This window comes from Dama dama, chromosome 19 (assembly GCF_033118175.1).
Source record: "Dama dama isolate Ldn47 chromosome 19, ASM3311817v1, whole genome shotgun sequence".
In the NCBI taxonomy this organism is placed as follows: Eukaryota; Metazoa; Chordata; class Mammalia; order Artiodactyla; family Cervidae; genus Dama; species Dama dama.
In genome coordinates, this window is record NC_083699.1 from 61,233,490 (window position 1) to 61,257,494 (window position 24,005).

A 24,005-nucleotide genomic window follows, 5' to 3' on the forward strand; every position below is an offset into this window, starting at 1 on the left:
TAGGTGGATTTGTATATTCTGAGAAAAGAGTGTTTAAAAGGCAGAGAAAAACCACAAATCAAAAAACAGAATAAACACTTAAAATTCCAGTCATGTCTTGGTTTTATTTTATAGAGTGACTTTCTCTTTTTCTGCCTACAAACCTCTTCAGCTTCTTTTACTCTAGGGGGGAGAAAACACATGAATAAACAAAGACTTACAAAGATCACTACAGTCCATCTATAGTAGGTGAGCAAGTACATGAAGGATTTGATTTTTTAGAGAAAAATAATACCACATACTCAGGAATGTTACCTGATACTTGATTTAAAAACATAATAGAGCTAGAGGTGAATTCATCCAGTGGCTCTTAACTTGGAATCAAAGAAGGCTGAATAGAATAGGACACAAGCACATTTATATTTTTAGGCATACTAAAGGAGACTTACACACAGGAAAATATAGAAATATCTGTCATATTCAGGTGAGGGTGCTGAGATTGGCTGCATTACATAAATGGGGATGGCACTACTACATAAATCAGAAGCATTAATGAAATAAGCAGTATCATATAAAAACTCAAATGTTTATTTAAAATGATCTCTGAAAAATAAAATAAAATGATCTCAGATTCAGTTTCTATATTATGTTTCCCCAGGCATGGAAATCTATACAATGAATACTTGGGACAGGTTTTGTTTTTTGTTTTTTTTTCTTTTTAATTGAGCTTCATCAAACATGGGAACCAGTCATTTGAAAACAGAAAATAGAGACTGAACAGCAATGTTTGAACACATCTAGGATTTCCTTTTAAACACATGCTCCAAGGAAAACTATTGAATTTACCAGAGGAACAGTTAAAAGAGGACATCATTGGAAGGGAGGTTGCACAGCAAGTCTGGCCCTGCGATCTGATGCTGAGGTAGCATCTGCTCGCTTGGCCCCCTGTGTCCCTCAGGAGGACAAGGGTTCAAGAATGCAGAACAGTATCAGTACTAGGACTGCCCAGAGCTGCTGCAAACATCCAAAAAGTTTCACTTTAAGAGTTCTTTAGAGGGCTTCCCTGGTGATCCAGTGGCTACTCCCAATGCAGGGGCCTGGGTTCAATCTCTGGTCAGTGAACTAGATCCCATAGACTGCAAGTAAGAGTTTGCATGCCACAATTAAAGATCCCATGTGTGGCAACTAACACCTAGTGCAGCTAAAAAAAAAAAAAAAAAAAAAAAAGGCACTAAATGTTTTTTATAAAATGTTATGAATGGTTGCTTCTACTAAGCAAATAGTAAGAAATATGTGTGTTAGTTGCTCAGTTGTGTCTGACTCTTTGTGACTCCATGGACTATAGCCTTCCAAGTTCCTCTGTCCATGGAATTCTCTAGGCAAGAATACTGGAATAGGTTGCCATTCCCTTCTCCAGGGGATCTTCTCAACCCAGGGATTGAATCCAGGGCTCCTGCATTGCAGACAGATTCTTTACCGCCTGAGCCACCAGGGAAGCCCAAGAAATAATGTAGACTGGAATTCTATTAATAAAAACATGCCATTAGAAAGAAAATAACCTACTAGGTTAATTTATTTTTATTATTGTGATTCTGCTCGGAAATTAAAAATACTTCTGGAGAAACTGACAAAGCTGTGATTTATCTTAATAAAAGACTTCTTATGGAGATCTTGAAACCTGTTTCCTGAAAGAAATGAATTATAAATATATTTCTTAAGCCTGATGGCAAAGTTTCTAATGACAGAATTCATCTCCTATGCAGCTAAATGAATCCCTGTTTTTAAACAACAGAATGAAACAAATCATTGAGTATAGCAGCTATGAGGTTACTGTTACAGCTCACAGTAAGGCACTATGGATCAAAGCAAAGTGTTTGTTTTTTTTTTTTAGCAGTTAGTGAAAATCTAGTAGATCCTCTCTTAAATTTACTTAGAACTCTTTAAGGCATTTTGTAATATTAAAACAAAAAAATTACTTCACAAGTATTTAAACCACCAAAGTATCTTAATTTTACTATCTTATTTTCTAAGTATCACAACAGAAAGCTCAGTCTAATACAAACATTTTAAGTTTTACACAGAAAACAAGTGTGGCCATTCCTACAGCAAGAGAACTAGAGAGTGTGGTCAGGATGCCTGAGTTGGCGCAGGGCTGAGGGCCCTGAAACCCAGGCAAGAGTCACAGGTGTGTGCAGATACCAAGGATGTTGCCCCAGCTCAGGGTTCAGGGCAGTTGTGCCCTGAGAGGTTTCAAAGAGAAATCTTAGTTTTCCTTAGAAGGGGAAATGGGGCTGAGAGCAAAGACTCTGTATGGAGTAACCTGGGAGCACTGCAGGGAACCCTGTTGCCTTAGGACTCCCCGCTGAGGCCAGAGCTTCTTCCACCCAACTGGTTCAGGCTCTGGATGTGAACGTGACTGATGGGGCAAGTGATTCCTGTGTCCCCAGACTCTTGGCTGCACACACGGCTGAGCTAGGAGCTGGGCCCTGGGCACCAGATGGCCGAGAGGATTCTCAAAGTCAGGTGCAGAGGAATTTCGGAAAAGCAGCTCCCAGGCCAGGTGGCTCTGTTCCAGGTCAGTCCCCCAGGATGTGCTTGCTTGGAAGCAGGAGATGTGGGCACTTGTGGGCAGCTCTGCGAGCAGGCCCATCTATCCTTAGCCTCCTAACAAATGCTGCTCCCAAATGCCAGTTCTCTTTCAACAAAACTCTGACAAGACTTCCCCCCCACACTTTAGGCAGGAAAAAAGAACGTGTCCCTGGAGGTGAGCTGGCAGAAGTAAGAGGAAAAATACTGAGGGAAGTGGGGATGGAGAGACCCCAGTCCTCTCCTGCTCAGGCCTTCCTCTGGGCACTGAGGATAGTCCACAAGCTCCAAGTGCGAGCCTCCTGATAACCCCCTTCCCTTCTGCCTCACCCCTCAATGATTCCTGAAATTTTTTAAACTGTGTAGGAAAAAGAAGCTCATTACATAACATTTCAAATAACATTTCAATAACATTTCAAATAGCAAACAAAAATGACCTACACGTCCAATTTGAAAAGGAGAAGGGAATAGGACCTCCTTCACAAAGTGCTTCCCTGATAGCTCAGTTGGTAAAGAATCCGCTCACAATGTGGGAGATCTGAGTTTGATCCCTGGGTTGGGAAGATCCTCTGGAGAAGAGAAAGGCTACCCACTCCAGTATTCTGGCCTGGAGAATTCCATAGACTAGTCCATGGGGTCACAAGGAGTCGGACACGACTGAGCAACTTTCACTTCACTTCACTTCACTTCACTTCACTTCACAAAAAGAGAAAGCAGCCTGGTGAGCAAGGATGAAGCCAGGGCTTGGCACTTGAGTTTAACTTCCAGTGAGGATGGGGATGGGGGTCTGTGGATGGTGTGCAGAGATATAACTCTTGCAAGATTCATGAAGATGATTTCTTTCTAATGTGGCTGTGCCCTTGATTAAGGACATTCTTTAATCAAGACTTTACCTTGTTAGTCAGTCTCCCAACAGAAACACAAGCCATAGATACACTGCTGTTGTCATTCAATTGAAAGGGAAGGGAGCCACTCCTCTAACACTGAGCAGTAATAATCCAGTCTAACTGAGTGTCCCAGGAGCCGGGTTCGAGCGTCAGGTTGGGAGCAGAGAAGAGTCTTCCAACCACGGGCTGAGAGCAGTGCACTCCTCCCCCACCAGCTTAGCAGAGTCACCTGGACTCTTTGGTCTAAAAAATAATGCTACCTTTCTTTCTTTCTAGTCTCTCTGCTTTTTGTGATGCTGTTTTCTTTCTAGTCTCTCTGCTTTTTGTGATGCTGTTTTTCCAAAACCACTGGAAATGAGAGAGGAGTTTTCATTATCACATGGTTTGTTTTTGTTCATATTTTCTTTGTTTAGGTTGCTCACTAGAAGTTGCAGTTCTTAGAATTAGCCTACTGAAAAAATTTTACTCCCTTTTATAGTTCTCGATTGGCAGCCTATTAAGTTCAGTGAAAATATTTTAATCCAAAAGAGCAGGGAGGGGCTCTGGTCGGAGGCTGGTGGGGGCAGGGGAGCAGGGAGACAAGCAGGTATAGATGCCTAGTGGACTGACTCCCGGCTCCACCGGCCCTTCTTTATAACCGCGATTATCACACACCCACACACCCACAAAAATCCTGAAAATACAGTGGAAACAATCAACCACAATATTTCTTATGACTACAGATGAAAAGAACTTAAGTGTTGTCAGGGACATATTTCTGAATTTGAGTTGGATTTATGAACTTTAACGCTGACAGTCTGACTCAGGGATAAAAGCAACCACATCCGCCCCTCCAGGGGTGACGACGCAGTTAGAACGGCTCACAGCGACTTTGACTCTTCTGACCAGACTTCACAGGAGCCTTAGAACTCTGAGGGACCGGCCTGTGGGACCCGCCTCAGGATGCTGGGCTGGCGGAAGGCACCTCTGTGCATCCCACACCACACACGCCACTCAGCGCGCAGACGCGGGAGGGGAGTCTGCCACTTAGTGAACAAGATCCGCTCAACTTTGGAGCCTATTCATAGTCCAGAGTCCAAGATTCCATGACAATTAGATTTATATGTTTTGTGCTTACGCTCTAAAAGCTGCAAATATATTCCTCTCATGAGTTTAAGGCTAATAAGCAGAGATGATTTACATCAGAGTTCCCTGAAACTGTTATTGTGGAGAAGAGGTGGGTCCAAAGAGGTGGATCATTTCTTCATAAGGAAACACATTCAAGTTATCAAGTTAATCCCCTAGATTCAGGATCTCTTTGATAACTGTCTAATGTCCTATAAATGTAGGACATTATAATTCATGGATGAGCTACCGCAGGAAGAAACAGCTATTTCTTAGGTTTGGAAAGGCTGTAAGTGAGGAAAGATGGGTCCAGAGGACAAGGCTATGCGCTTACTTCAAGGCAAAGGAAACAAAATATCACACACACACATACACCGCAGAATAACCTCCTGAGGTACATATTGTTGTTACCCAACTTTTACTCTGAAGGAGCTGAAACTTAAAATGGTCAAATTACTCACTTGTGGTCAGAGTGAGTGGCAGATCCAGCCAGACACAGACAACACCTCTTCAGCCCAAGCTGTAAGCCTCGCTCTGTATGGCCTCCTCACAAGGCAAATGCACAAGACGATGAAAAACATGGCCACCAAAGTCTTCCTTTAGTTATTAACATGAACATAGTTATTTACACTTATGCATTTATATTTATCATATATTTACATTCATTATAGTAATTTATATTTATTATATTTGTTTTTATTTCTGTTTATTTAGAAGTATTTGATTCTGAAAGGCTGAATCTCCTAGTACTCTGAATATATAATATGTAGCAGGTTAAAATAGTTTTTGATAAAAGAAAGTACCTAGAAAAATGGGTACATGTGTTTTACCAGATCCTGGAGACTCCAGGTTCAATCTCTGGGTCTCCCACATTGCAGGCAGATTCTTTACTGTCTGAGCCACTAGGGAAGCCCCATTCTGGAGAGAAGTAGTCTAACTGGACAAATTCTGAACCCTATTCAAGGAAAAGTATTAATGGAAACACAATGGGCTATAGTGTTCATTTTTGAAAAAGGAAAGCATATAAGATCATCCAGAGAAAACAAAACTACAACCACATTTTCTTGATTCTAATATATGGGAAGAATTCTTGATGTGGTTGTCTGCATAACAGATGTGAACTGTAGTTAGTAAAAATGCAAAAATACAGAAGACAGAAACTTTTCCATTAGGCTTTTTGTTTGTTTACACAAATGCTCACTATAAACAGACTAAATTTTAAGCTTTAACTCAGTGAAGGCATTTGTGAGGAGAGGCAAGTCAGTACACACTTGGAGTGTGTAGTGCCCTTGCTTTTTGGTGATATAACCTGACAGAGGGCTACAACTCTGAGAAACCTACAAGGAAAGTGAGCACATTTCCCCTGTTACCGCAGTTCATAGTGGCCTTACCCAAATGGCAGCCAGTAGGTGCTTAGAGTCTCTGACAAGTGTTGAAAATGCTGACATTCTGTGCTGCTGAACATGGGAGATGCATGTATTTTAGAGACTAGATGATTAAATTGTAATGTTCACACTCCACTGTGTAAACAAGACCCTGATTTATATTCTGTTAAACCAGAGCATCTTCTGTTCTTCCATAAGAAATTTACTATGGTATCAGAAAGTTGAGAAATCTGGAAGATGCCATTTAGAACTTTTAAAAATGCTTGGATGATACATTTTAAACATTCACTTAAAATAGGAATATTTGTATTCATAAACATGTTGGACCTTTAAAGCCCTGATAACAGTTTCCATGGTTAATTTAAAATCTCTCGGGACTTCCCTGGTGATCGAGTGATTAAGAATCTGCCTGTCAATGCAGGGGACATGGGTTGGATCCTTGCTTTGGGAAGACACCACATGCCAATGAGCAACTAAGCCCACGCACCACAACTACTGAGCCCGCAGACTCTAGAGCCTGTGAGCTACAACTACTGAACCCTCATACCCTGGAGCCTTGCTCTGCAACGAGAAGCCACTGCAATGAGAAGTCCATGTACCATGGAAGAGTTGCCGCCGCCCACTACAGCTAGAGAAAGACAGCACAGTAACAAAGACCCAGGGCAGCCAAAAAGCAAAACAAAAACAAAAACAAAAACCTCTCATTAAAAAAAAAAAAAAGAGTTGCTTGTCTCATGGCTTTTGTAGTGTCATTGTTCAATTGCTCAGTGATGCCTGACTCTTTGTGACCCCATGGACTACAGCATGCCAGGCTTTCCTGTTCTTTACCATCTCCTGGAGTTCAAATTCATGTCCACTGAGTCAGGGATGCCATCCAGCCATCTCATCCTCTGTTGTCTCCTTCTCTCCTCCTGCCCTCAATCTTCCCCAGCATCAAGGTCTCTTCCAGTGAGTCAGCTCTTCGTATTAGGTAGCCAAAGTATTGGAGCTTCAGCTTCAACATCAGTCCTTCCAATGAATATTCAAGGTTGATTTCCTTTAGGATTGACTGGTTTGATCTCCTTGTGTCCAAGGGATTCTCAAGGGTCTTCTCTAGCACCATAGTTCGAAAGCATTAATTCTTCAGTTCTCAGCCTTCTTTATGGTCCAACTCTCACATCCATACATGACTACTGGAAAAACCATAGCTTTGACTATATGGACTTTTGTCCGCAAAGTGATGTCTCTGCTTTTTAATACACTGCCTAGATTTGTCATAGCTTTTCTTCCAATGAGCAAGCGTCTTTTAATTTCATGGCTGCAGTCACCATCTGCGTTGATTTTGGAGCCCAAAAACTTGGAATTCTCCAGGCAAGAATACTGGAGTGAGTAGCCACTCCCTTCTCCAGGAGATCTTCCCAACCCACGGATGGAACCCAGGTCCCCTGCATTGCATGCAGATTCTTTACTGTCTGAGCCACCAGGGAAGCCCCCAAGGACTATTAGACATAGACATAGACTATAGACAGACTATAGACATAGAGAGTTTATCATGTTTCCTCCCGTGACACTCAAAAGAGAGTACAACAGAGCTATTTATACCACAATGGTTTGGAATTATGTGCGAGAAAGATGTAGGCGATACAAGGCAGGAGCGCATCTAGGAAATATACATGTTAAGGGAGAACAAAACCACATTTTTTTCCTCTACTGGATTATTCCTTTCAGGCTAAAAATATGCTTTTGATTCCTCCATTTAAAAAAATCCTTCACTCCTTCCCCCTCCAGCAAGACCTTCTTTCTCTGCTGACCTCCTAGTGTACTGGCTCCTCCAGAAAGCTACCCATCATCCTCTTCTCCTGCGCCCATCTAACCAGGCATCTGTCACTGACTACCTAATGGTGCCTGCCCTTGTGAAGACACCGATTCTCCCTTCTGTGAGCACCACAGCATGTCACATGGCTCTGGTTTACACCCTTCTTCTGGAAGCCTCTTCCACGTGGTCCACCAGGCTCCACAATCTGGCCCAGCACCCCTCTGTGCAGTCATCATCCACCTCTTTCCTCCTGCTCACTCTGTTCAGGATGCTCACTGCATCTGCCTTCCTCAGGCTTTGCACTTGCCACTCTCCCTGGCTGGAATATTCTATCTCCATAGCCCCCTGCTTTATTCCTTCACTTCCTTTAAGTCCCTGCTTACCCATCACTTCTCACAGAATACTGTCTGACAGGCCTACGTATACTGCTGTACCTCCTTCAACTCTCTCTTCCCTTTGCCCTGAGTCCCCAGAGGATAGGGCAGGCCTCTCTCCTCATTGAGCACTAACACAGAACACCTTCATTCCCTTCTGAGCCTTAGTTTTCATGTTGTCAAGTGTAACCTCTGGACAACACGATGGCTCATGCTGGGAGAGTGCCACCTGCCCTTTGAGTAAATGCAGAGTGGCCAGGGCTTGGTGGGGAAGGTGGGGAGAAAGCTGGTGGATTATCCAGAGAATGTCAACATTGCTCAGTAAGATAAAATGGCAGATGAAACTGATTAAAGTTTCAAACTTAGAAAGATATTCAAAGTATTGGGGATCCTTGGTGTTTTATTACTGATTTTAATAAACAAACAAAACACCCAGAAGCCAAATAAATTGAAATAGAATGAAATAAAATGAAATGCTCATGGGCTTCATGTAAGACAACATTCAGAAAGAGCAAGCATGAGTTGGTGCAGTCACCATGGAGAACAGTATGGAGGTTCATCAGAAAAACAGAGATACCAGAAGATCCAGCAATCCCACTCCTGGGCATAGATTCAGAGAAAACTGTAATTCAAAAAGATACATGCACCCCAATGTGCACCCCAACAGCAGCACTACTTACAATAGTCAAGACACGGAAACAATCTAAATGCCCACAGACAGATGAATGGGTAAAGAAGATGTGGTACATATATATTCAATACAATAGAGTATTACCATTATCTAGGTCCATCTAGGAACATGGATGGGTGAATCCAGGGATGGGTGAATCCATACTAAGTGAAGTAAGTCAGATGGAGAAAAACAAATATCATATGATATCACTTATATGTGGAATCTAAAATAAGACACAAATGAACTTATATGTGAAACAGAAATAGATTTATATAGAGAACAGACTTGTGGTTTCCAAGGAGGGGGCTGGAGGAGGGATGGAGTGGGAGTTTGGGACTAGCAGATGCAAACTATTATATATAAAATGGATAAACAACAAGGTCCTATCATATAGCACAGAGAACTGTATAGCACTGAGAATATATATCTCAGGATATATATTCAATATCCTGAGATAAATCATAATGGAAAAGAATATATATATATGTATGACTGAATTACTTTGCTGTACAGCAGAAATTAATATATTATAAATCAACTATACTTCAATTAAAAATTTAAAAAATAAAAGGAAGCAGACAAAAGCATCTGAATTTGAGTTTGATATGGAATTATAATATGCAGATAAGAAATATTATGCATGTATAATAACTTTGATGATGTTGATGACAACCATGGTGCCAATGATCTAAAGCTCCTTTTAAGGAGGAACAAATTATAAACAAGAGCTTTCCACAGAAACTAAGGAGCCTAGATTGGAGGACACTTATTTGCCACAATGGCTGTTCACCTGGACAGCTGAATACACTAGAAATGCCTGTGTCCAAGGCCATACTGCACTTCCACGGCCAGTTCCACAGCACCAGGATGGCCAGTCCTCACTGAGGGCCCACTGGCTAGGAAGCACCATATAAAAGGTCTGTCCTTGCCTCAAGAAATGTCTGCTTTCTTCACAAGGGCTCAGACTTCCTCTCCTGACCTAGCAGTTGCCCATGGTTCACGCTTCTAAGCCTGTTTATGATGAGTAGAAGCAAAGATCTTGAGCAGCGATCTTGTCAGGGGCCCATGGGGAGGGGTCCTAAGTGAAGATTCAGTTGCCAGGCAAGGGCCCAGTGGGCAGTAGATGGGGACATTCTGGTAAGAGGGTGGAGGCCCAAGAAAACAGAAGTGAGAGATGGGGCTTTACCCCAGAGCTAAGGCGAACACATTTCTTCCCCCTTTTATTTATTTTAATCATTATCATAGCCACTTTTTGTTCCTAAGGATTTATCTTTTCTCCATTAGAACTACAGTTTGAGAAAACTTGGACAATCTGACTCCTCTCATGGAGATTAGATCTGAAAAAAAGTTTACTTGGAATAGATGAGTCATTTCAGATCACATACACACAAATTACCTATTTTGTGTGTGTGTGTGTTTTAACATGACTTAAGATTTCCTGAACCTGAAGTTTATACAGAGAAATACTGCTCATTTCATCATTTCAGAGTCATTATTTAAATAGATGGAGATCTTTTAAATTTTGGAATGAACTCTGTTACTTGTTTTCCTTTGTGCCAGCAGATTTATCTCTCAAATTTTGATTTAGCTCATTTAGTCATATTAGTAGTAGAAAGACTTGGTTTCCTTGAGTGTATCTCCTAAGCACAGGGGAAATGGCCAGGACGATTTCAAAACTGTGACCAACCTGAACAGACTGCTGAGGGCAGGTGGGGTGTTCAATTGTGGTCCACGATTAGGCCTAGTGGCTAATGTGAGAAATTCTATTTACTTGCTTTTTTAAAAAAATAGCTTTATTAAGATATCATTAACATATTATTAAATGTCCACTTAAAGTGGACAGCTCACAGGACTGAACAGGGAATTCTCTGGTAGTCTAGTGGTTAGGACTAGACTGTGTCCTAACTAGCAGTGTCACTGCTGAGGGGTGGGGAAGGATGAGGGGACTAAGACCCCACAAGCCGCATGATGTGGCCAAAAAAACAAATAACAAAACAAAACAAACAACAGAAAAACCCACACCCACACCCCACAAGGCTGTGCAGCTGTGTATTCTTAGAATATTCCACTCACCGAAGGAACCTTGTCATAAGTCAATTCCTATTCCTTTCTGCCCCCAGCCCTCAACAAGGGCTAATCTACTTCCAGATCCTATATAAATACTTGCCAAGTTTGGGTGTTTCATATAAATCAAATCACACCATATAGTCTTCTTCTGTGACCATCTTTTTTCACTTAGCACAGCATTTTGAAGGCTTACCCATGTTATAGCATATATCAGTACTTCGTGTCTTTTCATCGTTGAGTGCTATTCCATTGTAAGGATGTGCTATATTTTATCTGTCCATCCATCTGCTGATGGACATTTGAGTGTGTTTCCAGTGTTCAGATGTTATGAGTAACACTGCTGTGTGTCCTCTTCCTTGGATCCCAGGAGGGAGCTGCGGACCTCACGGCAACTCTAGGCTGACCTTTTAAAAAATATTTTGGCCATGTCCTTCCAGCATGTGAGAGTCACATTCAAAATTGAGTTTGATATCTTATAACAGTTGCTTCTTATGTGTTAATCAGACTTCAGCAGGCAAAACCAGTGAGTTAACTGCTCTTTGTCAAATAAAATGACCCAGCATGGCTGGGTCTAATGCTGCCATCAGCTTCAAATCTGTTGTAGAGACTAACACCTATGTGTTGGAGATGATCCTGCCCACCCCCATCTCTCACAACTAGCTTCTGAATACCCATTACTGATCCCATGGTCCCACATTTTTTAATTTTATTTTTATTTGGAGGATAGTTGCTTTACCATGTTGTGTTGGTTTCTGCCATACAACAATGTCTATCAGCTATAAGTGTACACATGTCCCCTCCCTCTTGATCTTCTCTCCCACCCCCTACTCCATCCCACCTCTCTAGGTCGTCACAGAGCACTGGATTGAGCTCCCTGTGTTATATAGCAACTTCCCACTAGCTATCTATTTTACATATGATTTACATTCATATGTTTCAATACTACTCTCTCAACGCTTTCCATTTCTCTCAGGTCCCCATTGCTCTGCCATGTCTGAGTGTGCAGTGCCAAGCAGACAGGAAGAAGGATGTTTGGCCAGTGGGCTCCTCTGCTTGGGGGGCTCAGAGCCAGTCAGGAATATGTTACAAGGGGGTGACTCATGGAGCCCCTGACTTCCTACATTTTTCACTACCTAAAAAATCCAGGCTCCAATGAAGTCCACACAAACCTAAGAATTTAGTTTTAGACAAATCTGGCCCTCCTCTTCCCACAGGTTATAACCATCACATTGAGAGGCTCCTAAAGAAATTGAAAATGACTCCCAAAATAATAGCTTGCTGGTAAAGGAATAGCTTACTTTAGGAATTATTTTCAGCTTACTGTTGTTTAGTCACTAAGTCGTGTCCAATTCTTTTGCAACCCCATGGACTGTAGACTGCCAGGCTCCTCTATCCATGGGGTTTCCCAGGCACTAATACTGGATTGGGTTGCCATGTCCTCCTCCAGGTTATCTTCCCAACCCAGGGATTGAAACTGTGTCTCCTGCATTGACCAGGGGGTTTCTTTACCACTGAGCCACTAAGGAAGCCCATTTTCAGTTCTTATAAGCTGCATAATGTTGTTTCTAATGAGTAATTTTAAACATCTTTACTCCATGAACCATAATTTGATCCAAATATATTTTACTAAAACTTTGCTAATATATAAAAAAAAACTTTTTAGCAAATGCTGAAGAGAAATTAATAATTGCTCAGATACCTTCATAAGAGACCTTCAGGTCTCTACAAACTCACCAGAAATGTTTAAATCCTTTTTCAAAGCAAAAAATGTCTGTGGAGAAGCTCAAACCAGAACCTTTCAGGGTGAGTTTTTTCCATTTTTGAACATGAGGCTTTGAGAAAGGATTTTCCCAAAATTTAAAAATATCTCTTGAAACATGATAAGATAAAGAAGCAAGTGCAATGACTTTTTTCCATCTAACCTTCGCCTTAGAGTTTTACATCATTTTTGGAGAACTAAGTTTTAGAAAATAAATTTTCTGATATCCACAGTTTCAGATCTTTTCTTAGCCATGGCTTTTTGTAAATCATTTTAGGAGAAAAAAAGGGAGAAGTCTGTTTTCCTGATCTCTAAAATCTGGTTAACATAAGCTTGTCATGATGCAGCTGAGACTTAGACTTTTCTGACTGCCAAAGTTGCTCCAGGCAGGAACTCAAGATAACAGATGTGCAGAAGGTCCACTTCCTGTCACCTCTTGCTGCCTCGCCTCGTCCAGATCATCACACCTTTCACCTGGGCCACCTCAGCCACTCCCAACTCATTTCTCAATACCATGGTCCCCCATCTCCTACCCACTTGGCCAAACCGTCTCTTCTGTGCATGAATTGCATCAAGACATTCCCTTTCAAAAGCCCTGCGAGAACTTTTACTGTACCCATGATAAAAGTCAGTCTCTTTGCATGACTGCAAGGGCCTGAATGGTAAAGCCCCTGCTTGTTCCCTCAGATTCATCTCATGACCTGGAGAGCAGTCAGTCTTTTCTGTCAGGCTCTGTGACCTTCCCACACCTCTGCCAGCCAGGCTCACCATCCTGCCCCTCACCAGCCTCAAGTTCTTTAGGTGTCAGCATAAATGTTGCCTCTTCAGAAAGGCCTCCTCTGACCACACTTTCTAAGTGAAACTCTTCTGCTTTTCATTCTGCAAAATTGGTCCACTCTTTACTTCCTCATAGTGCTAATTTCAAGCTATAATTTAAAAATGTATATGTTCACTTTTTTATTGTCTGCCTCTCTCACTAGAGGGTAAGATATACATGGCCAGGAAATTTGCTGAGCACACAGTAGGATGTAAATATTTGCTGAATTAATAAATTCATGAATTTAATTGCCTATTATATCTTAATGCATATGAATTACTCCTTTAAAGACTGTACTTCATATTCCTTACACATTCCCAGGCTCTACTGGCCACTGTTCTGTCTTCTTGTTTTCCAGCCAAGGCGTCTGCTACAGGGATCAAAACTAGGAAGAAGGTTTCTTTATGGGTCGTTTCTCTAGAAACTGATGCCTGAATTAAAGGGGTAAGTGGTTGGTCAACTTCACATACTGCTCCATATGACAGTGCTGAGTGGAGATGTAAGGGGCAGCTCCACTTAGGTGTACAATGAACACATGATTACAGAACAATAAGTCTGTCTCTTTAGCTCAAGTTTATTTTTCATTGCTTTGAAAACAGTTGCTTCCTTCTACTCTGATGACATCCCATTTCAATCTGAACACACAGCTCATATGCATACAAATGATGGAAAAAGGAGTGTTAACATGGATGAGGCACCTTCAGTTTAATGTGCAGTATCCTAAGGCAGGGAACACAGACATTTTTCCTCCAACCACACACCAGTGGGGTTGAGACCAGATCCGACTGCCCCTTGCCTGCACAGTGGGAGGAGTAGCTGCCCTTTTTCCTGGTTCCTCAGAGTAAATTAAACCAGCAAGTTAAGTTAGACAGCACTTTAAGCACAACCCTTACTAATGACATCACTGATTTATTAAATTAAAATGTCTTAAGCTGACTATAAATGAAATGGTGACAGGCCTCACTGCATGATGGGGCTTGAGGCCTGGCTCCTGGAGATTGGTCTCCTTGTCTAGGACACTCTCACCCCCAGGACCACCTGGTACACTCCTAATCAGATCTGTGTGAACAGAATTCTGGAGGAACTGATCCCTCCTTGTTGCTTCCTCCACCTGTCACACTGTACCAGGGCTAGGCTGTCAGCTCCAGAGAGACAGGGTCACCATCAAATGACTGAGGGTCTCCTGGGCCTGGAAACTCAACATGGAATGAGATGATGACCACATGTCACACAACTGGACTCTGCCTAAAAACTGAGTCTAGCTATAACAGAGCATTTTCTGGCAATGAAGCTGTCTTGGGCACAACTGTCTCCCCCAGGACCATGGTCCCTCCATCACTGTGGAAAAGCATGTGTCAACAGAGGGGATATTATACACACACACACACACTTATAGCTGATTCACTTTGCTGTATAGCAGAAACTAACACAACATTGCACAGTAACTATACTCCAATACAAATGCAAAAAAAAAAAAAAAAGGAAAGAAAAGCACCAGTGCCTCCATAACCCTGCACTAAGTCATCTAGCTCCTATCCCCCGAGCTCCCTGGGCCTCCTGAGTGGGCAGGGATGCTGGCAGCCCCCAGGAGATGAGATGGGTCTCCTGGGTCCTCACACGGGGATGATGTGCTTGGGCAGCGTTCAGGTCAGTTTGTCCCCATCCTCTGGATAGTGTCAAGCTGACATTTAAAAAAACTATTTTTCATATTTTGTGCTGCTCAATAATAATGAGTCCAGATTTCTCTGGAGATGGACCTCTAATTAATAAGTGTACAAGCCTAGTTACACATACATGAAAAAAAAATTTTTTCTGACTCAAGACAAAACCAATGGGTCAGCTGTCCAAAGCATCAAGAGGAGTAGAGCATGATTTAAAACCAAGAAAGGATAGGTCACTTCAGCATCTTCAAACAAAAGTTCATCCTTGGACTCAGAATCAAGACATTTTACCAACCAAGAAGGCAACTGCATCACAATAATGCCTTCCATTTTCAGATATATTCTTAACATGTCTTGTCAGAATGTCACATGACCTTGTGGGTCATCATAATCAGGAGGTCATTTATATTACATGATGGACAACAGCCACTGAATATTGAGCATGGAGACACTGCCCTATATACTCTAATATAGCACCTTGTTCAGTTATAGTCTCTCTGCAGGACAGCTATTACTGTCTCCACTGTGCTAACTCTGAAGCCATGCCTGTCTTGGGCTCAAGCCAGCAAGCGTGTGTGCATACTAAGTCACTTCAGTCATGTCCAACGCTTTAAGACCCCATGGACTGTAGCCCACCAGGCTCCTGTCCAAGGGATTCTCCAGGCAAGAATACTAGAGTGCGTTCCCATGCCCTTTTCCATGGGATCTAGCTGACCCAGGGATCAAACCTGAGTCTCATATCTCCTGCCTTGGAGATGGATTCTTTACCACTAGCACTTACCTGGGAAGCCAATAAAAACCCTGGTCTGGAAATGCTTGTGTTTTCCACACCCCATTGATTAGAAGGACAGCAAACCTTTTTCCCATAGACTAGAAACATACCATTTCAAGAAATATATCTATTAAATCATATAAGTCATCAGAAAAAGCCAAAAATACATTACTGCCACTCCATACTCAACAATTAGTAATGATTTTTATAGAGTATTTACAACCTTAAAATATTATTCAATGTATACATTACAAATTAGAGCAAGGAAAACTTGATCAGAAAGGAAAATTTCAACGATGCCCTTAAAGCATCTTTTGAGTTTAAGACATGCTAAGACATTCTGGTAATTACACAGGTTATTTTTAAAGGCTTAATAAATTAAGGCTAGTAAATTATCATTTACTTGCTCCTCCCTAACTCCAGTGACAGTGCCAAGAAGGGGGTTGTCACTCACAGCAATCCTCCTCTCTGGCTGCAGGACTGCTGAACCAATCACAGTCCCCACAAAACCAACCTCTGGCCACTGTGGCTGATCCAAAGATGAACACGACTCATCTGGAATTCCTCTCTGGGATTTCTCTAGAAGCTCGAGAATGCCCTCTCCTCCTGGGTTGGGAGAATGTGAGCCAGGGCTGGACTGATGGCCAGGGGTTCACCCTTAAAGAAACAGCCTGGCCTGGAAATTGTGCTAAAGCACAGAGAGATTGGAGGGAGGGAGTTGAAAGGTGAGAGAAGGTGAGAGTGCAGATGAGAGAGAGAAAGAGAGGAGAAGAGGGAGGACAGGAGGAGGAGAGGACACTGAAAAGACAGGTACAGACACACGTGACCAATGCCCCCACCCAACCCCAGGCTGTGGCTGGCATTTCTGCAGTGAGGAATCCACAGACACCTTCCATCCTGTCATTTAGAGGGCTAAATAACTCTCTCACCTGCCACGTGCTCCTCCTCAGTCCTCCGTTAAAAGCAAACGAGCAGTGTGCACTGGACAGCACCTGTCACCTGTCCATTAACATCACTACCGAGATGAAATGAAGTCACCTCCAGTGAGTCAAAAAGCCCGCTGTATTTTTTTAAGCACAGGAAGAAGTATAAAAAAAGGATCAAATTGATTGTATGAGATATTTAGTGAGCATATCCAATGCCTAAGCTCTCATAAATAGTGGACTGTTGTCAACAGTGTTACCTGGAAACCCAGCTCTATCTCAGGGACAAGGCCTTCACCATTTCTGACAGTGAATGACTTGCTCTGGGCCAATATCATCTCCATGGGAGCCACTCAGCACTTCTGGATAGGCCATGTGGTGAAGAGAGCTTGGATGAGAGACCCCCTGCGAGCTCATGCCAGGACCTTAGCTAAGAATCCCTTGCTCACTTATGTGCCCTCAGGCCCTCTCCACTCCTGCTCTGTCCATGCCTACCTCTCACCATTTCCACTCTATCAGTATTGAGGTAGGAGATAGCGGGCCTCTGGACCAGACACCTGGTATTTGTCAAGTGGAGTAAAATTCAAGCTTTGTTCTCACCCAGACACTCCAAGGAAAAAGCTAGTGGTAAAAGCTGAGTTCTGCTAAAGCAAAGAGAAAAGGTGCCCACTCCTGAGGTCAAGGAAGACTTCCCTGTCTGTACATGTTCAGGAAGTCTTCTTTGGGGTTGAAAAGGGAAGGGACCCCACACCATAGTAAGTGTGGACATGCACCCATAGGCATCTATGGAGGGATACATCTTAGAAGAAAGTTGCACACACATCTTTGGGAAGGTGCGTGGACCAGTCAGGTGTGAAGAAAGAAACAAGATTATTGGCCAAAGGTAAACAAAGACCTATAAGGGCTGTCCTATATAAGTGATTTAAACATGTCTAGACTGTGTTCCTCCTCACTCAGGACATCCACACTCCTCTCCAGGTGTGTATCTCTGCCTTCCTTCTGAGCTGGATGAACAAACTGTTTTCCTGTGTGCTCTCCCTGTTGCGCTATGCATCTAATCATAAATGTTGGACCTGTTTTTACAGTTTTTGCCTCCTTGAAACAGTCTTGCTTACAAACAGGGTCAAGAGCCCAGGCCACTTTTGCTTCTTGCCTCTAGTCCCTGGTGGTCTAGTGACTAGGACTCTTGGTTTTCATCCAGGTTCCCCAGGTTTGATTCCTAGGCAGGGAACTAGGATCTCTCCCTCTGAGATCAGTATCATCCCAGCTGCTGTGCAAAGTGAAACACTGATCTTTCTATATTGTTTCCCAGTGTGACTGAGCCCCAGGCCCTTCCCAGGCTTAGGCCAGAGCTGAAAGGAGGCATGTGTGGAACCAGTGAGCACCAGGAAGGGAGGCTGTCTGTGACATGCCAAAGTTAAAAACAGTTTCCTCCTCACCATTTTCCAAACCGAGCAAGCCTTGCTTGGTGAAAAGCTGGAAACATCCACATCTGAAGAGTGGTCCAGATAGGCCCATGTTCACTCAGTTCTCTCTCCTGCCTCACCAACCTGGACTCCTGGCAAATGTCCCTTATATTAACCTAGGTGATGCATCTTGAGGTAGAACAAGTTCACTATCTACAAGTAGATGTTTACAGTGTTTCCCTTCCATTCAGACTGCTCTCTTTTCCATCCACTGGTCACGGAGGCAGACTTCCTGCTCTGATGGAGTCGCAGACTCTAGGTAGGTAAATTCTATTAGCGAGAACATGCCACTTGCTCAGCAAGTGTCAGCAATTAATCTCACCTGATTTAAAGACCAATTGAAATCTACTTACGTGAAAACTAGGTGAGACAGCATGGTTTTGTATATAAGCAAGACCAAAATGAAGATGATAAGAAAAAAAAATTGTGGAACTTTGTACTATGATGAATAAAGTCCCTTAACAGGTATGTTTTCTAAAGCAAAGTCCTTGTTAGGGTCAGGATGTGGGAAGCGCACTAATAGGCTCAGGATTAGGGTTTGGTTTCCCTTTTATTCTCCCTTCAGACCCCACAATTTGGGGACATGCTTCCCAACTTGGTAACAATGCACTTGTGTAAGCTTCATACTCAAGGGACAGAGACTCTATTCCATGTACTTAAGAAGGGAAATTTCCCTTCATTTCTTAAGATATACTTAAAGAAATGTGATACGATCTGATAAGAGTCTTGAAAATATCTCTTAAAAATATTGATCATCTTTTTCTTGGTGACACCTGCGAGGAATTTTGATATGAGTGGTGAAATGTGTGACAATATCCCATGAATTGAGCAAAAGTTAAACCAAACTGATTCATCTTACCTTCTTAAGGTTTTTTGGAAATGAGTGGGTCTGTGATCTCAGCAGGGTTCTTTCACTCCTCTTCTTACCTGTCTGCTTCTGTGTGGCTTCCTCACCACATAATCTGGTCTACTAGACAGTGGTCCTGGCAAACCATCACCCCAGATGCCCTTTGCATCATCACAGCCACTGTGCTGATTCTTCTTACTTGAACTCCAAGTACTGCCCAACCTCAGCACACTCTTAGACTGGAAACCCCAGAGTGAGGACCTAGTTTTTCATTCAGGCTATGAAAGTTGGCAACCCCTAACAGGTCAAACCTGAGAAAACACCAGTTTTAAAATGCCACTGTGTAAATGAAAAACACCTACCTTTCTCGTAGAATAAGTTTGTTCTCTTTATTCCAAAAGGCTTTAAAGTGAGAGCTGAATTCATGCCAGATACCAAAGAAAATGTTTGGGGACACTTCCTCCTCTCCAATTTTTGGTCTCATGGAGAAATAGGCTGTAGTCTCCAAAAAGCTGTGAAAGCACACACACACACACACACACACACACACACACAGAGGTATAAAAGCTATAATTACTTTCCAATATGGGCTATTCTTTCTCTGTCCAAAGGCTGATTTCATTCAGACAGTTACTATTACCAAGAGGACTTAACTCCTCAGGCACCAACAGGAGTTCTCTTAAGGTTTCATGTTAGAGTTTTTGGACACAGATGTTAGCAGCAGATAAGAGTCCTCCATGTACTGCTAACTATCCCTGGTCTATCCATTTTCAAATTAATCACTATGTGTCTGACCTATTTCAGAAATGAACCTGTAATCAAGTTGGAACATAAGGGAAGATGTGGGTCTATACCTTTTTTCTAGACTCTAAACAAATGAAATATCAGCCCTCTGCCCCTAAACTAACATATATTGTACTGCTTCTACTTCCTATATTGCTGATGGGGAAAAATCAACAGCCCTGGGAGATACTGACAGAGGCTCCCCCTGAAGATCGTGGTAACACAGCTGAACAGCCCTGGGAGATACTGACAGAGGCTCCCCTTGAAGATCACGGTAACACAGCTGAGTGGGTATGAGCAGGGAGGCCAGCATCCTGAGAGTGGCAACAGTGCCCATCTCCAGAAGGTGCCATCAAGGCCGCGTCATATTACACATACATGATGCTCATAAGAGTTTCAAAGGGTTGACAGACAGCACACAACTAGTAAATCATAGATTTATGCTGCATCTTGACGTGGACCTCCCAGACTCCAGAAGTATTCACTGTTTAAGCCACCCAGTCTATGGTATTTTGTGGTAACACTCAGAACTAAGGCAAATGATCTAGATTTTTCAGTACATAAATTTCAGGGGGCAAAGTCTATTATAAACACTTAAAAGACACTGTCTAATTATAATTGTTTGAATTTCTTTATATCTTGCTCCAAACAAACTGTGAGAAAATAAAATCATTTATTACATATATGGACTAATGGGAGTTTTGAAAAGAAACTGGGTATTTGATGAGATTAGAGATTATTATTATTGTTGGGGATGAAACTGCTGGTATTTATTTTTTAAAGGGGATCTTTTAGAGATACATACTAAAATGTACCTGAATGACATTAAACCTGTTGAAGACTTGCTTCAAAAACAGTGTGTGTGGGGGGCGGGGGGCAAGTGGGCAGGGGTATAGGTGAAACCAATTCAGGAACTGCTGAAACTGTATGATGAATGCATGATGGTCACTGTACATTCTGTTTACTGCCTCTGAATCACAGTTAAGCTCTTCACCTGCATGGTGTTTAATTTACCTACCCCTGCTTCCTTTAGCAAAGTATCAAATCATTGTCTTCTATTTCTGGCATCCCAGATGTCTTATTATTGGATTTTCCTCCAGATCCTAAAAGCATATGCAGATTTCTGCATCTATAAATAATATTCTGTCAGCCATGCAAACTCATGAAAGACAGCATTATTTATATACAAATGTTATTTGTATTCAATGTTCCCACATCCTCACTCATTTTATAAAATCTGGCTTCATAGACCACAATTCCACTACTTTTCTCTCAAGAGTCTCTGATCTAAACCTATCATTTTTAGCAATTTTCCTTCTCATGACCTAAAATAATGGAACCATTACTGTCTTGTTTACTTGAACTTGAAAGTGAGAAATTATTAATGGCTTTCTTTTGCTCCTTTAGGCTAAACTGATGCAAACTGAATTAAATATATTCCATTTTCTCCTTACAAAAGTCTCAGGAGTTTACAGGAGACAGTTGACATAATGGTCACCTATTTCATGGCCTAACTTTGTATTAGCTTTAGATTTTTTTTTTAAAGTTGAAAAGATAATATAGAGAATTCCAATATAGCCTCCATTCAGCTTCTCCTAATATTAACAGCTCACACAACCACTAAGAGATAACACTGAAAATAAAAAGATTCTCTTGTTAGGAGCCATTGCAAACTATCTTCTGAGTAAAGTGAGTGAAACTGTATAGGTGAGTAGGGAGGACAGGTCAGGGTGGTCCCCCAATGTGGTGCTGGCCTGCTGACCCTAAGAGACACAGACAGACAGACACACAAAGATATATATATTTAATTGAAGTATAGTATTGTGCTAATTTCAGGTATACATCATAGTGACCCAGTTATTTGTTCAGATTCTTTTCCATTATAGGTTATTACAAAATACTGACTATAACTTATAATAATGACTATAAAGTAGGTCCTTGTTGCTAATCTATTTTATGCACAGTGGTTGTATCTGCTAATCCAAAACTTCTAATTACTTATATTACATGTAAGTTAGATTCTAATAGTATTTGCCTTACTCTGCCTGGCTGATTTCAATAGGTGTAATATTCTCTAATCATGTCTAGCTCTTTGAAACATGGACTGCAGTATGCCAGGCTCCTGTTATTCACTGTCTCCTGGAGTTTCCTCAAATTCATGTCCACTGAATCAATGATGCCATCCAACCATCTCATTCTCTGTCACCCCCTTCTCCTCCTGCCTTCAAACTTTCCCAGCATCAGCATCTTTTCCAATGAGGTGGCTCTTAAAATCAAGTAGCCAAAGTATTGGAGTTTCAGCTTCAGCATCAGTCCTTCCAATGAATATTCAAGATTGGTTTCCTTTAGGATTGACTCGTTTGATGTCCCTGCTGTCCAAGGCACTCTTAAGCATCTTCTCCAGAACCACAGTTCAAAAGCATCAATTTTTTGGCACTCAGTCTTCTTTATGGTCCAACTCTCACATCCATACTTCCAATGATTACTGGAAAAACCATAACTTTGGCTATACAGACCTTTGTCAGCAAAGTGATGTCTCTGCTTTTTAATATGGTATCTAGGTTTGTCACATCTTTTCTTCCAAGGAGCAAGTGTCCTTTAATTTCATGGCTGCAGTCACCATCTGCAGAGATTTTGGAGCCCAAGAAGATAAAGTCCGTCACTGTTTCTACTGTCTACTATTTTCCCATCTATTTGCTACTGTTTCCACTTTTCCCCCATCTATCAGGCGAAATAATGGGCTGGATAAAGCACAAGCTGGAATCAAGACTGACAGAAGAAATATCAATAACCTCAGATATGTGGATGACACGACCCTTATGGCAGAAAGCAAAGAGGAACTACAGAGCCTCTTAATGAAGGTGAAAGAGGAGAATGAAGAAGCTGGCTTAAAACTCAGCATTCAAAAAACTAAGATCATGGCATTGAGTCCCATCACTTCATTGCAAATAGATGTGGAAACAATGGAAACAGTGGCAGACTTTATTTTCTTGGGCTCCAAAATCACTGCAAGATGGTGACTGCAGCCATGAAATTAAAACATGATTGCTCCTTGGAAGGAAAGCTTTGACAAACCTATAGTGATCATCGCTCAGTGTTGTCCAACTCTTTGTGACTCCATGGACTGTAGCCCACCAGTCTTCTCTGTCCATGGAGTTCTCCAGGCAAGAATCCTGGAGTGAGTTGTCATGCCCTTCTCCAGGGGATATTCCTGACCTAGGGATCGAACCGGGGTCTCTAGCATTGCAGGCAGATTCTTTACCAGTGACAAACATAGACTGTATTAAAAAGCTGAGACATTGCTTTGCTGAAAAGGTCTGTACAGTCAAAGCTATGGTTTTTCCAATAATCATGTATGGATGTGATAGTTGGACCATCAAGAAGACTGAGTGCCGAAAAACTGATGCTTTTGAACTGTGCTGTTGGAGGAGACTCTTGAGAGTCCCTTGTACTGTAAGGAGATCAAACCAGTCAATCCTGAAGGAAACCAATCCTGTATATTCATTGGAAGAACTGATGTTGAAACTGAAGCTCCAATATTTTGGCTGCCTGAGGCGAAGAGATGACTCATTAGAAAAGACCCTGATGCTGGGAAAGATTGAAGGCAGTGAGAGGGTAATAGGCAGGAAGGCCAGGGGTCTCCAAACAGAGGAAATAGGCTGCAAGTGCCAGACATTTTTATCTCTCTTAAGCGGCAGGAGGAAACAAACCAGCGATGTATTTTTTCTTCTCTATACAAATTTAAAAGGAGGTTTATCTTAAAATGCTGTGTTGCCATGACACCTGGTTTCACCTGAAGCTAACTACTCTCAAACCTTGAGTTAACCAATACATTTCTTTTTCTTATGAAAATATTGTCTTAAGCTATGTTAATGGACCCCAGACTTTATCTTCAAGTTGGTTCCACCAAACGGCCTAACCTACTTACTCAGATATTGTTCTCTAATCTATGTAAATGAAACTAGTTGTTGGTAACCTGCCCTTCTACAAGATTCAAGTCAATCGTTTTAAGGCTAGGGATGAATTATCTGGTGCCATTCTAAATTCTAAGACATTCCTTTCTTTTCATTAACAGACTGTGAGTGACTATATAACTTACAACTAAAGACTAGGAGGGGGTACTCTTT

The 24,005-nt window shown here is 41.9% G+C and overlaps 1 pseudogene; it reads left to right on the forward strand.

Moving 5' to 3' along the window:
- The window catches only part of LOC133074091 (kinesin-like protein KIF11), a 42,936-nt pseudogene extending 27,983 nt beyond the window's left edge, over positions 1-14,953 (forward strand).
- The last annotated feature ends 9,052 nt before the right edge of the window (positions 14,954-24,005 follow it).